Genomic DNA, 11227 nt, shown 5'->3' on the forward strand with positions numbered 1-11227 from the left:
GATGGCACTGGGTGGTGTCAGGAGTTTCCTGTTTCCGATCTGTTCTTGTTCAAGAAGGACAGTGAAGTCCTTGTCAAGTTTCCCAACTTCTGAGCTCTCAAAGCTTTCCGTGACAGGCAGTATGGTCTGCATACAGCATTTTGGAGATCTCCGATTAGCTAATTCAATGGGCCTGGTTTCTGGCAAAGCTGTGTCTTGGCAGGGCAAATTGTAGGATCAGTGCAGATAGCACATCCCGACCCTACACAAAGAAAAGGCAGGCAAACTCAGTGCTTGCCACTCCTATGCTTACATCAGAATAAACACCTCCACCGCACTGGTAAGAACATAAACTATTTTCCTTCACTTAGTGTAGGAAAGACCAGACACCTTCCTTCCACGAGAATGCAATAATTGAGGAATACCTTCTGAATTGCTATTGCAGAGCAAATGTTCACAAGATCCTATTTGTTTTTTATTGTAATGGGTTTTTTCTGATTTTTATGTTAATCTTTATGTTTTCAAGCTTTTGCTGTCCCACACTTTCTCCTTCCTAAATTCAGAGATTCCCTACACGCTGAAAACCTGAATAGGAGAATAATATCAATTAATTAAATAGGGAATCTCTGGATATAAGGAGGAGAAAGTGTGGGGCAGCAGTAGTTGGAGGAGAATGTCACATGGACGAGGGGGAATTAAAGGAGGCAAGAGGGGTTCACAATCAGCATTAAGTTGAGGAATGGGAAGGCCCTTAGTGTTACGTTGCAGTGATATTTGATACCTTATGGTGTATTGTCATTGTATTACCGGTACTGCATTTAGACTTGGAGTTTTGTGCGAATCGCTTTGAGCACAGATTTACTTGTTGAAAATGCAGTGTGTAAATAATGTAAATAGATAACAGCGAATAATATCTTGATTGTGCATATCTAAAAGCAAAACCATTTGGTGTATCAGACGAGGAAAACTCAACAGGTGATATAGGCTTTAAAAAGAAAAAAGCAAAGCAAGCAGTTCTTGTGACTTGGAGATAGAAAAGTGCCCTCCCAGTCTGAATGATGTTTCAAACACAATATAACCTGAAGCCATTTATCGTCTTAGGTTTATACCAGGTGTATTCCTCCTGACTTTGTATTTATTGTCAACCAAGCTAGGATGTCCTCTTTGACTTGGGAATATTTTCAATACTTTGTTAAAATCATTCCTGATTAATAGGGTATGAGCTCCAAGAAAATTAAAATCCTGATTGAGAGGGGCAGAGGGGGAGACTCATTGGAAAGCCAGAAGGATTATTATTATTAGATTCAAAGATATATATGACCCTCTGTGCTATCTTTAAATAGCCAGATACCTCCAAGGCCCACCTCTTATTAAATTTCTGACTTAGTAAACCAGCTTCTCCTTTATCAGAATTGCTTATCCCTCTGGCTTAGCAAAATATCCACAAACCAGAGATTTCCGCATTCAACCACATTCTGCCATGTAAGCCTCCTGCCTTCCCTTCAAATGAAAGCAATTATGTACACATTCTCTCCATCTAAGAGAAAATGCACCACCTCTGATATGATGTGTTCATTGTCTCAGCATTTAATGTGGCATTTAGTGTGTGCTTTTATTATTTTTACTGTGTGTGTGTGACATGACAATAAAGTACATATGTTGTGACTTTTCGTATAAAGCAATATACAAATCTAATAAATTAAACTGAGTCTAACAACGTAAGGCATACACTGCAAAGTTATGATTTAATGACTTTCTTGCCATCATTATCTGCTTCCCTATTTGGGGAACAAACTGCAGTGCTATCGTTATGTTCTCTCCCTGTTACCAAGTGTGATTTTAGATCAATGCCATCATTTAACACTTTGGGTTCAACCTTGAAAATTAGTAATTCTGAGAATTGTTCAGCTTCCTTCTTATTTCAAAAAACTCTAAGACTTGTGGAAGTTTGCATTCCTCTTGTAGGTCAGTGCCAAAAGCAACAGGAACCAATACTTGAACATTCACAATAATTGAGAATTGAACAAGGGGAGAAAGAAAGATTTGTCCCCACTGTGTAGGCCAGTCTCTAGCAACCTAGTGCCCTTCAAGTGTTTTAGACTACAAACAAACCCCATCCAAACAATAGTCCAAAACAAAAGAGGGTACCAGGTTGATGAAGGTTATTGTGGGTTGCTTTTATGTCTTTATGTGAAGCGTACCCTTTTCTCTCAATTGTTCACTGCCTTTTCTAATTATTTTAATTAATTATATCTGAGCTCCTTTATTCTTCTTACATGCTTGAAGTGTTCTACAGCTTTCTTCAAAATCAGACTTTGTTCCTACAAATTAAAACCTTGTTCCTATTTATTTCTAACCTTTTATAAATGTGTTGCTCCAAAACATTTGAACTTCAAGGTGAGCTATATAAGTATTCTTGCCTCTGAAGTTTTCCTGCAGCTCAGGGACTTAAAAAAACAAAACTATATGCTTCAGATAACAATAAGCATGCCTCTAAAAATTACATAGACATTTCAAAATTGCCTTTTGTCTAAAGCCACAGTACTCGTTTGCTTTGATATTTCTCCAATTCTACAGTCAAACTTCTATTCTCAACACTTTGCATGTATACTGCTCCCATGCCCTGTTTTGTTCCCATATACCAGCGCAAATCCTCAAGAAAGTACACATAGTATTACTGTTCATTAGCTGCACTGAGCCATCAGTGTACATGACACATTACAAGCTGTTTGACAGCAGAGCAGACTCAGAAGGCAGTGGACTCTCTTTCCTTAGTAGTTTTTAGGCCAGCCCTACCAGGCAGCAGCATGAAACAATCTACTTCAGGGGCACTATAAGGTGGGGTTTGGCAAAGGCAGGAACTGGTGTCTGAATAGTGCAGCAAGAATTCTTTAAGTGCTGGCCCTGGTGGGCTGTGCTCCAGGCAGCAAAATGCCTCAGGCCAGCACTGGTTGGATGAAAGTGGCCAGCTGCTTGCCTGGAAGGAATTTTTACTAACCTTAGGCAAGTGGGCAAGTTGTTCATGATGAAGGTGATGTTTGTTCGCCCTCAGTCTGCCATAGACAGGGTACACAGGGGCCTCCTGTACTCTCATTCCAATGCTTTACCACTAAACTGGAAATGCCAGGAAAAGTGTAAACATGGCAAGACAGTGTGGGTTGGGGTGGCAAACCAGTGGTGTTCCTTCCTCTGTGTAGAATATGCCACCCATGCATTGGCTCTGATTCTCCTCCACATCATCTCCATGGACCAGTCTTCTTCTTTGGCGATCACTTGTACCTGAGTAAGATTGTCTTCCATGAACACAGTCTTAACAGTGAGCCCATAAGTGACTGTGGAGGCCAATTTCTGGATCCACGTGTCCTTCCACAGTGGGGACATAGGTTTCCGAGTGGGAGTTGATCATGGTGAGGGTTTGCCAAATGTGCCTTCCTCTTAGCACGTTTCTTCTTTTTGTCCTGAGTTTGAGCATCTTCAAAGTCCATGAAAACTTTGGTAAAGGCTGTTCTCCAATTGGAGCGCTCGCCTGGACCAGTGGAGGCAGGTTCATTAGGGGAAATAAGGCACTCCCCATCAACCCGTCTGCCCCCCAGGCCAGCTCCTAACTATCTTCCTTCCTACTTACAACCAGTCCGTCGTAGAATTCAGCAGGAAGGAGAATGGGGACAAAACTAGAGTTCATTGGCTCTGTTTGTCACTGGCTCTGCATCCAGCAACTGTTGTAGGGCAGAAGACAGGGAGGACTCGCCACTGGTGTGAGCAGGTGGCGGTGTGAGCAGATGGCGGACTGTCAATATGGACCATGATTTATATGAAGAGCCATTAAAGCCTTCTTGCAGATATCCCCTCCATAAACTTGCAATTCGTATTCCATTTCCACCCGTCTTCTCTTAAATGACTAGTGTATTTTTCTTTGAAGAGATGAGAAGCTGGAGAGAAATCTTGTGGGTTTGGCTGAGCTCCCTTCTTCACATGCCTGATGATTTCCACATTGCTTCAACGGGCTCCATTCTCTCTTGAATTCAAGCCCACATTTCCAGTACGGATCTGAACTGCATCCAGTTTCTCAAGTGGTACGAGAGCAGCTTTTTCACCAGGATGCTGAAAGGCGCAGAGAAAGTCCATGCTCTTGCTGAAGCCCTGGACCAATTTGGGCAGTGATTCCTAACAGGCTCTTGAGGATGTGCTTTGATGCAGAGATGGGGGAACAATTAGATCCAGGTGATATTCCATACCAGTCAGGGCCAGTAGTTTCTCAGTAGTGTCTTGCTGTCTACAATGCAGAGCAACATTGCTCAAGCCGAAGTGCATCATCTTTGAGAAATATCACATATCCAATTTCATTATGCTGACTGATTATGCAAGAGACATTTCTCCACGCTCCAGCTGTTGCTGCTAAAAAGTGCTAGTGCAAAGAACACATCCTGGCTTATGGGATTTCACGTGCATTCCCACTGTTTGTTTGGAAAGACATGAGATTAGTCACACTCCATATCGACCCTGTTATCTATTATGTTGTCTTTTAAGAAATACTCCATTTTGATATGTTCTGCCCCAATGCAGCTTTGATCCAAATTGGAGGGGAAAGAACAACCTAGCTGTGTTTTAAGCCAGTAATACATACACGGCCCCAGTTGGCCATTGAGATGCAAGTGTGGTGGAAGGAAAAATGTAAGCCATTAAAGCAGCACAGATTCCTGGCAGCGTTCCCCGTTCCCAGTGACCCTGACACTTAAGCTTCAAGGGCATATTGACTTTGGACTCTTCGAGCCTAATTCCTGACATGATTAATCACGAGGCACACGTAAACGTTTTCACTCCTGAAAGTATGTCAGGAGCTGGCATGACCTCCAGTCTCATCCTGGCTGAGCAAAGAAAGAGGCCACAAGATCTCCTTCCAAGCGAGAGCCAGACGCTATCCCTGGTTCAGTCTAGCAAAGCCCAGGAGTTGGCTCCCTTTGGCTTCACTGAACTTCATAGGAGGCCCGGTTGCAGCTCAGATGATTCTCTTCACTGCCTTCTACTTTCCTGCTTTGGGAACTTTCCCATGGGTCACAAGACAAACTCAACGTGCTGTTGATCTAGAGCCCAGCTGGCCTTGTACTTTGACAGAAGCGTGAAGTTAAATGGCGTTCCCTCTCCATTGACTGCTGCCAGGGAGAAGCGTAGCTGCCTTTTCAAATTCAACAGTGTGTCCATGCTGTAAGCGCAATGAAACAAACTAAAACTGCAGCGCTTTTTTTCTAGAAAAATAGGTGTATGTATCTGAAGAAGCGTGCATGCACACGAAAGCTCATACCAATAACAAACTTAGTTGATCTCTAAGGTGCTACTGGAAGGAATTTTTTTTATTTTGTTTCACCATGAAGTTGTTACAGTAAGCGCCACACTTTTTAACAACAACAACAAAAGAGGTGCTGGTACTGTGTACCCTTGAGTACCCCCTGAAAGAAAGAAAAAACAATGACTAAAAGTATTGAAAATCAATTTTTGCATGGTAGGCTTTAGATATGCACATATGTGGTGCTTCCCATCACTCCTTCTTTTGAAAGTTCCCATTTGGGCATTATAGTAAAAGCTAAAAGGAAAAAAAATGAGAAGTGCAAAGCAGCTCATGCATCTGCCATCAGCTCTCAAAATAGCCAAAGCAACTTTTAATAGACTGTGAAATAGATGCTCAAATACAAAAGCAAGAAAACAAAAGTTGGAAAGAGTTGTGTGCTGCTGCTGCTGCTGTTTTTTTGTAAAAGTTGCCGAATATGTGAAGTTAAAGAAAATGTATTTAATACTTGAGAAAAGCTTTGGCAGAGGATAGGAGGAGGAATGGAACAAGGACTAGGGTGGAAGGTTCTGCCAAGACTTCTCCAAATGATCACTGCCGTCTCTCAGATCCCTTGTGTTATGCTTGGTACCTGTACTGTGAAACAGGAATGTTCACATTAAAAGTCTAGAAATACAGTACGGCACAAAATGCAACAGGGCTCAATAGCAGTCCTAGGCACCAACTGCACAACTTCATAGCTGGATATCCTCTAAGCATCATGTGCCCCTGTCTCTCTCTGTATAATTCCTGCCCTTTTGCAAGGAGAACCCATTCCACCTACCTATTTCTGCTGCCTTGGCAGCATTCAAGATCCCGAGAGATTGCTCTTTTCCTGGTTCCTTTCGTCCCTTTGAGGTATAACCACTCCAAACACCGGAGGTATGTTTTGCCTGGTTAGAGACCTAAAAAAACCCTCTAGCATACAGACAAATGCAAGGAGTGTTCTTGACTCTCCCTGAGGTCTGTTGCTCCCTGTAGATGCAGCCAAGCACAAAAAAGAGGGGGTTTTTTGTTTTGTTTTTTGTTTTAAACTGCTTGGCTCATGTCGGTGCTTGAAACAAGGAGCCCTTTCTTACTTGAGAAACTTTTTGGAAGGGTCCAGCGGAGGGAACATGATCACCTGGTCTTTCTGTTTATTTGTAAGCCAATCCCAGTTCACAGAAATGAAAACACACCTGTCTGCATTAGGCCCTATGCTAAAACATGTAGTCTCTTAACAGGAAAAGGGTCGTCTACTTATGTGTTCCCAGGACTTTGTGCTGATGTGGTCAGTTTCTGAGAGGTGAGTGGGTGTTGCTTTTCCTTTGGCGAGGCAGGATGCAGACTATATCTCAGGAAGGTAACAGGCAGGCCCAAGATAACAGGCTCTGCAAGAAGGAAGGGCAAAAACACTGGTGCCTGGGTTGATTTCACAGAAACCAAGAAAAAAGAGGCAGAATTTGCCAAATATCCTCTATCTGACCACAACGTGCTTCACAGTGCAATGCTCTGCTTGCCTACTCAGGAGTAAGTCCCAAAAAGATCAATGTCACTTATTTTGCTGGTAATTGTATACAGTGGTCCCTCGGTTTATGAACTTAACCCGTTCCAGAAGTCCATTCATAATCCAAAGCCGTTCTTAAACCGAAGTGCTCTTTCCCTAATGAGGCCTCCTGCCGCCGGTGTCCTTCCACCATTCGACTTCCGTTCTTAGACCAAGGTAAAGTTCACAAACCGGGACACTACTTCCGGTTTTGCGGAGTTCGTAAACCGAATAGTTCGTAAATAGGGCTGTTCTTAAACCAAGGTACCACTGTAAAGGATTGTAGCCTAAAACAAACTGTAAGCATTTGAGTTTCACATCTCTCTTTTATCAGGAAGAAACAAGTACTCAGAATACTAAAAAAGGTAACAAGCTATTAATACTCACGTAGGTTTCAGTTTGACTTGTTCCCGCAGGCAAATGACAGACCTGTTTGCTAATTAGATTTCCTCCTGTCCACAGGTGACTTGTTTTTGCTAATTCTCAGATTATAGAATTTACAGGTGTCACTGAATGACAACAAAAAAGAAATATGCCTAAATAATTTCATAAAACCATACAGTTGATATGATGGCTAAAAATGGGAGCGGGGGGAGAGGCATAGGCACTGTTGGTCTGAGAGGGGGACAAATGCACCCCAGAGAAGCAGCTCACCCCCTACTCCATCCCATCTTGATAGGAATTTTGAGGTCTTAGATATATGGTAATGTTCATAAGTGTACCAACCAAGCACGTACATAGATCAGCACAGGAAGACTGACCTGGAACCATTTTGATTCCTAAACTGAGCAAATGTTTTCTCTGCAAGGTCAAAGTGGGAAACCTCCTATCGTCTCTTTCCTCACAAATCCAATCTTAAGGGCACATTTAAGATATGAATAGGGTGTGAGCCTGTGACATGGCCCAGGAACTAAGTATTTATCATTACAAAAGAATGGCCAGGCTCCCCAGGCAATCCAATCAAGTAACATGCCAGACAGGAGATAAACAACGACGACAGAAGAAAAACAACATTCAAAATTTCTGTTTTAGACTGCCCTTTTTTGTGATGTATGTATGATGTTTCTGAGGATGGTCTTGATCTACAGGGTGGCAATTTCAAAAGTCTTTATAATGAGGCATCTAATCATAAGCCTGCATTTTTATCAAAGCTTATATTTTTGATTAAGGCCTGTATCTTAAAAAGAGCTTAAAGATTTTCAAATGTTTATGCCAGGCAGAAGACCAGCTGCCTAAGAACCTTGGCAATGTTTATTCTCCTGGACAAGGGGCCCCCCTGATTTATAGCAGAAAACAATTCTCAAAGTCGTAAAAAGGGAATTACAGGCTGAGAGCCAAGGTTACACTGACCCTACATATTACAGAAGATAAAAAAGAGAGATAAACATAATTAAGAGTGGGTAAATAGTAAAATAAAACCATGTGCCTCCCATTAAACTTGAGCCATATTTTCCTAAGGTTGAAAGGTCAAGAGCAGTGAAAAAGGCAACTGGCTTGGCTGGAGAAGATAGGTTTCTTCCTATCTTATTTTGAGGCTGGAAACTGTTCCTTCCTTTTTTACTTTGAGAAGGTTTATTCTTCTAAAAAGCTATCTATGTTATGTATTAAATATATTGGCTTAAATGTAATTATGCAAAGGATTTAGAAAGAAAGAAATGTTAAATCCTTATGCTAGATTCTTATTTCATATAGTTGGAAGAGATCACAGGGGCCATCAGCCATCAGCCCAGCCCCCCTGCCAAGCAGGAAACATCATTAGAGCACACATATGGTTGTCAGGCCTTTGTTTAAAGACCTCCAAGAGAAGGAGATCTTTCAATGATGATGTGAACTCAAGATCCTTGACATCTGTTTAAGATAAAAATTTAAGATTAACCATTTGTTTTGGAGGGCAATAGGGCAAGGAGGGCAAGAGGTGAGCTGGTAATTAAGGTTCCTTGTTGAGACACATGTAAGATATATTACTACTTATTTGTCATTTATAGATAGAAGAATATATAGCTTTTTGTTTCCCATAAAAGGGCAAAAGGAACCAATAGGAATTTCAACCAGGCTGATTGGACAGAGGCAGCCACAGGAGGAGCAAGGGGGCTGGATTAAGGAAATATAAGTGCTGGCCAGAATGGCATGAGGGGAGGCCAGAGCTTGGTAACCATATACCACTGTGCCTCTCATTTATTTGTCTGACAAATAAATTATTATTTTAATTTCTCTATTGCTGCGTTGAATATTTCATTCCAGCTAAGCGTTAACCACAAGCAGGGTGCTACAATAAGGCCTTGTGCGCCATTTTTCTCGGTTCCTCCTCCTCTCCTGCAGATAAGGGGAGCACCCTGTTGCAACAGATCAATAAAGATCAAGCTTACTAGCTGCCTTCTCAATATTCTCTGGTTGGCCTCTGTTATTTTCTCCTACCAATAGGGAACCTATGTAAGGACACTATATGGGCTCTTGGATACCCCATAAGGGAAAAGGGCAATTTTTGTTTACAACACATCCCATAGCTAAACCCCTGTTTGAAAGAAAAGCATTTTACCAGTTAATCAGCCTGAAAAGTAAAATAAGGCTTCATGCTTAGTTGAAAGCTAAAGAGATGAGAACATTTTTCTACCACTAGTGAGGGAGCAATTTCCATCGTGGCTGTGGCTGCGGAAAGAAGTCTTAGGGCTTGTTCAACCTTCCCCTTGTCCTGGGCCTAGAAAGAACGAGTCCAAGGTGTTTTCCACTTGGCAAACACTTTCCAAGTGTGGGTCCTAGCGGTTTTCCCCTTGTTTCATTCTAATGGAAAGCCTACTCTTTAGTCCTAAATCAGTAGAAACGTTAATCCAGAGAAAACCCTACAACTGAGTGCAAAAAGGGACAATAGGAAGTGTGAATGAGCCCTCTAACTCCCTGCCCCCCACGTACTGCAGTTCCTATGGAAATGCTTTGCCCTCCCCATGCCTAGGTTTTTATTAAATAATAATAATATATGATGTGGCTGCAAGCCATGCAATTAATGCAACATGTAGTGAGGCCCTTCCTTCAGAAGAAAAATGCTTAGAATGGGAGCCTTAAAGGGAAACGAGCTGTTTCTGCCATTTCCAGAGAGGCTTAACAATCAATTCCTCTTCACTCCCCTTAAAAAAACCCATTTCCATCTAGGATGTGTTCTAACTTTTTAACCGTTGTTTTAACCCCATTAAAACATTAACAGCAAAGAAAAAAACAAAAACCAATCAATTCCTCTTCCTAGGAACTCGGAATTGTACCTCTGCAAAAGGAAATACAGTAGGGGTCTCCTAACAACTCTCAGCCCCTCCCCCCAACAAATTAATTGTTCTTTGGGGGAAGCTATGAATGTGTAAAATGGTATCATAGTGCTTTAAATGTATGCTGCGATTGTGGTATATGGAAAGATGCAAAAATGTGCTGTATAAAAGATTATTTTGACAGTGTTAGAAATGTTTAAATTAGAAGATGGGGTACTTAATGTGAGAGGTATTAGTAACTAACATAATGAGAGCTCTCTTTTCTTGCTGACAAGGCCAGGAGCACAAATTCAATTCTTGTGTCAGAGCAGTTTCCTTTCCATAGAGAATGGTAGATTAGAGGATGAGTAGGAGGACCTAGTGTATTATTAATCCTCTAGCGTTTCTGAGAGTGGTAGAAAGACTAGCACACAGGATACTTTGAAGTATTTCTCTGAAATCTTATGGACCCAGTGCCTTTTCAATAGAGTGCGGTGAAGGCTTGTGTTGTGTGTGTTCTGTTTTATTAATAACTGGATATACTGATTCAATTGTCTCTTAACCAGATGGAACACATTGTCAATAAGTCTGTTCCTTATCTCCCAGCATGCTTTTCTTCACAACAAGCAATAGCGGAAGACGTTTTCAAAATGGACATCAGTCTTTTTCACCTCACAAAGAACTGTCAACTGTTAGTACTGCAGTAAACTATAACCAAGCTCTAGAACATGGTAGAAAAAGGTATCCATGTTGGCCTATAAGGTGGTGGTGGGGGAATCCATAGTGGGATAATATCTTTATAACCCAAGCAAAATGTCACAAAAGTGTGAGAAACCTTTTGAGTTCAGGCTGCATGTTATGCAAATCGGATGTGGGGAGAGAAAAATGTTAAAAGCTGGCTTGGTATTAAAGCCACAAAGTCTGCATTTAGTCATAAGACTTAAGATGGAAGTATGTGAAGGCATATCAGACACAATAGATTAGACTCTCCAAAGTGCTGTTCAGGTTTCAGGTTACACATAGGGAAACGTGTGATGAAGAAATGTTTAGTAGTTGGTTCCCTGTTTTGGAAAATATAAAATCCAGCAGGAAAAAATAGAAATATGATGGAGGATCAACTGCACATTAGTTTCAAGTGAGGAAAGCTGACATGTAGATATGTAACTACAGGCA

General features: G+C 41.5%; 1 long non-coding RNA gene across 1 annotated transcript; it reads right to left on the bottom strand.

Moving 5' to 3' along the window:
* Window positions 1-3615: 3615 nt before the first annotated feature.
* LOC307210241 lies at window positions 3616-10770 on the bottom strand. The gene is made up of 3 exons (XR_013835930.1): window positions 10320-10770; window positions 9361-9519; window positions 3616-7333 (listed from the first exon to the last, which is right to left on the bottom strand). It is a non-coding gene; the product is annotated as an uncharacterized lncRNA (long non-coding RNA).
* Window positions 10771-11227: the final 457 nt, after the last annotated feature.

This window comes from Podarcis cretensis, assembly GCF_951804945.1.
Source record: "Podarcis cretensis genome assembly, chromosome: 2".
Lineage (NCBI taxonomy): Eukaryota > Metazoa > Chordata > Lepidosauria > Squamata > Lacertidae > Podarcis > Podarcis cretensis.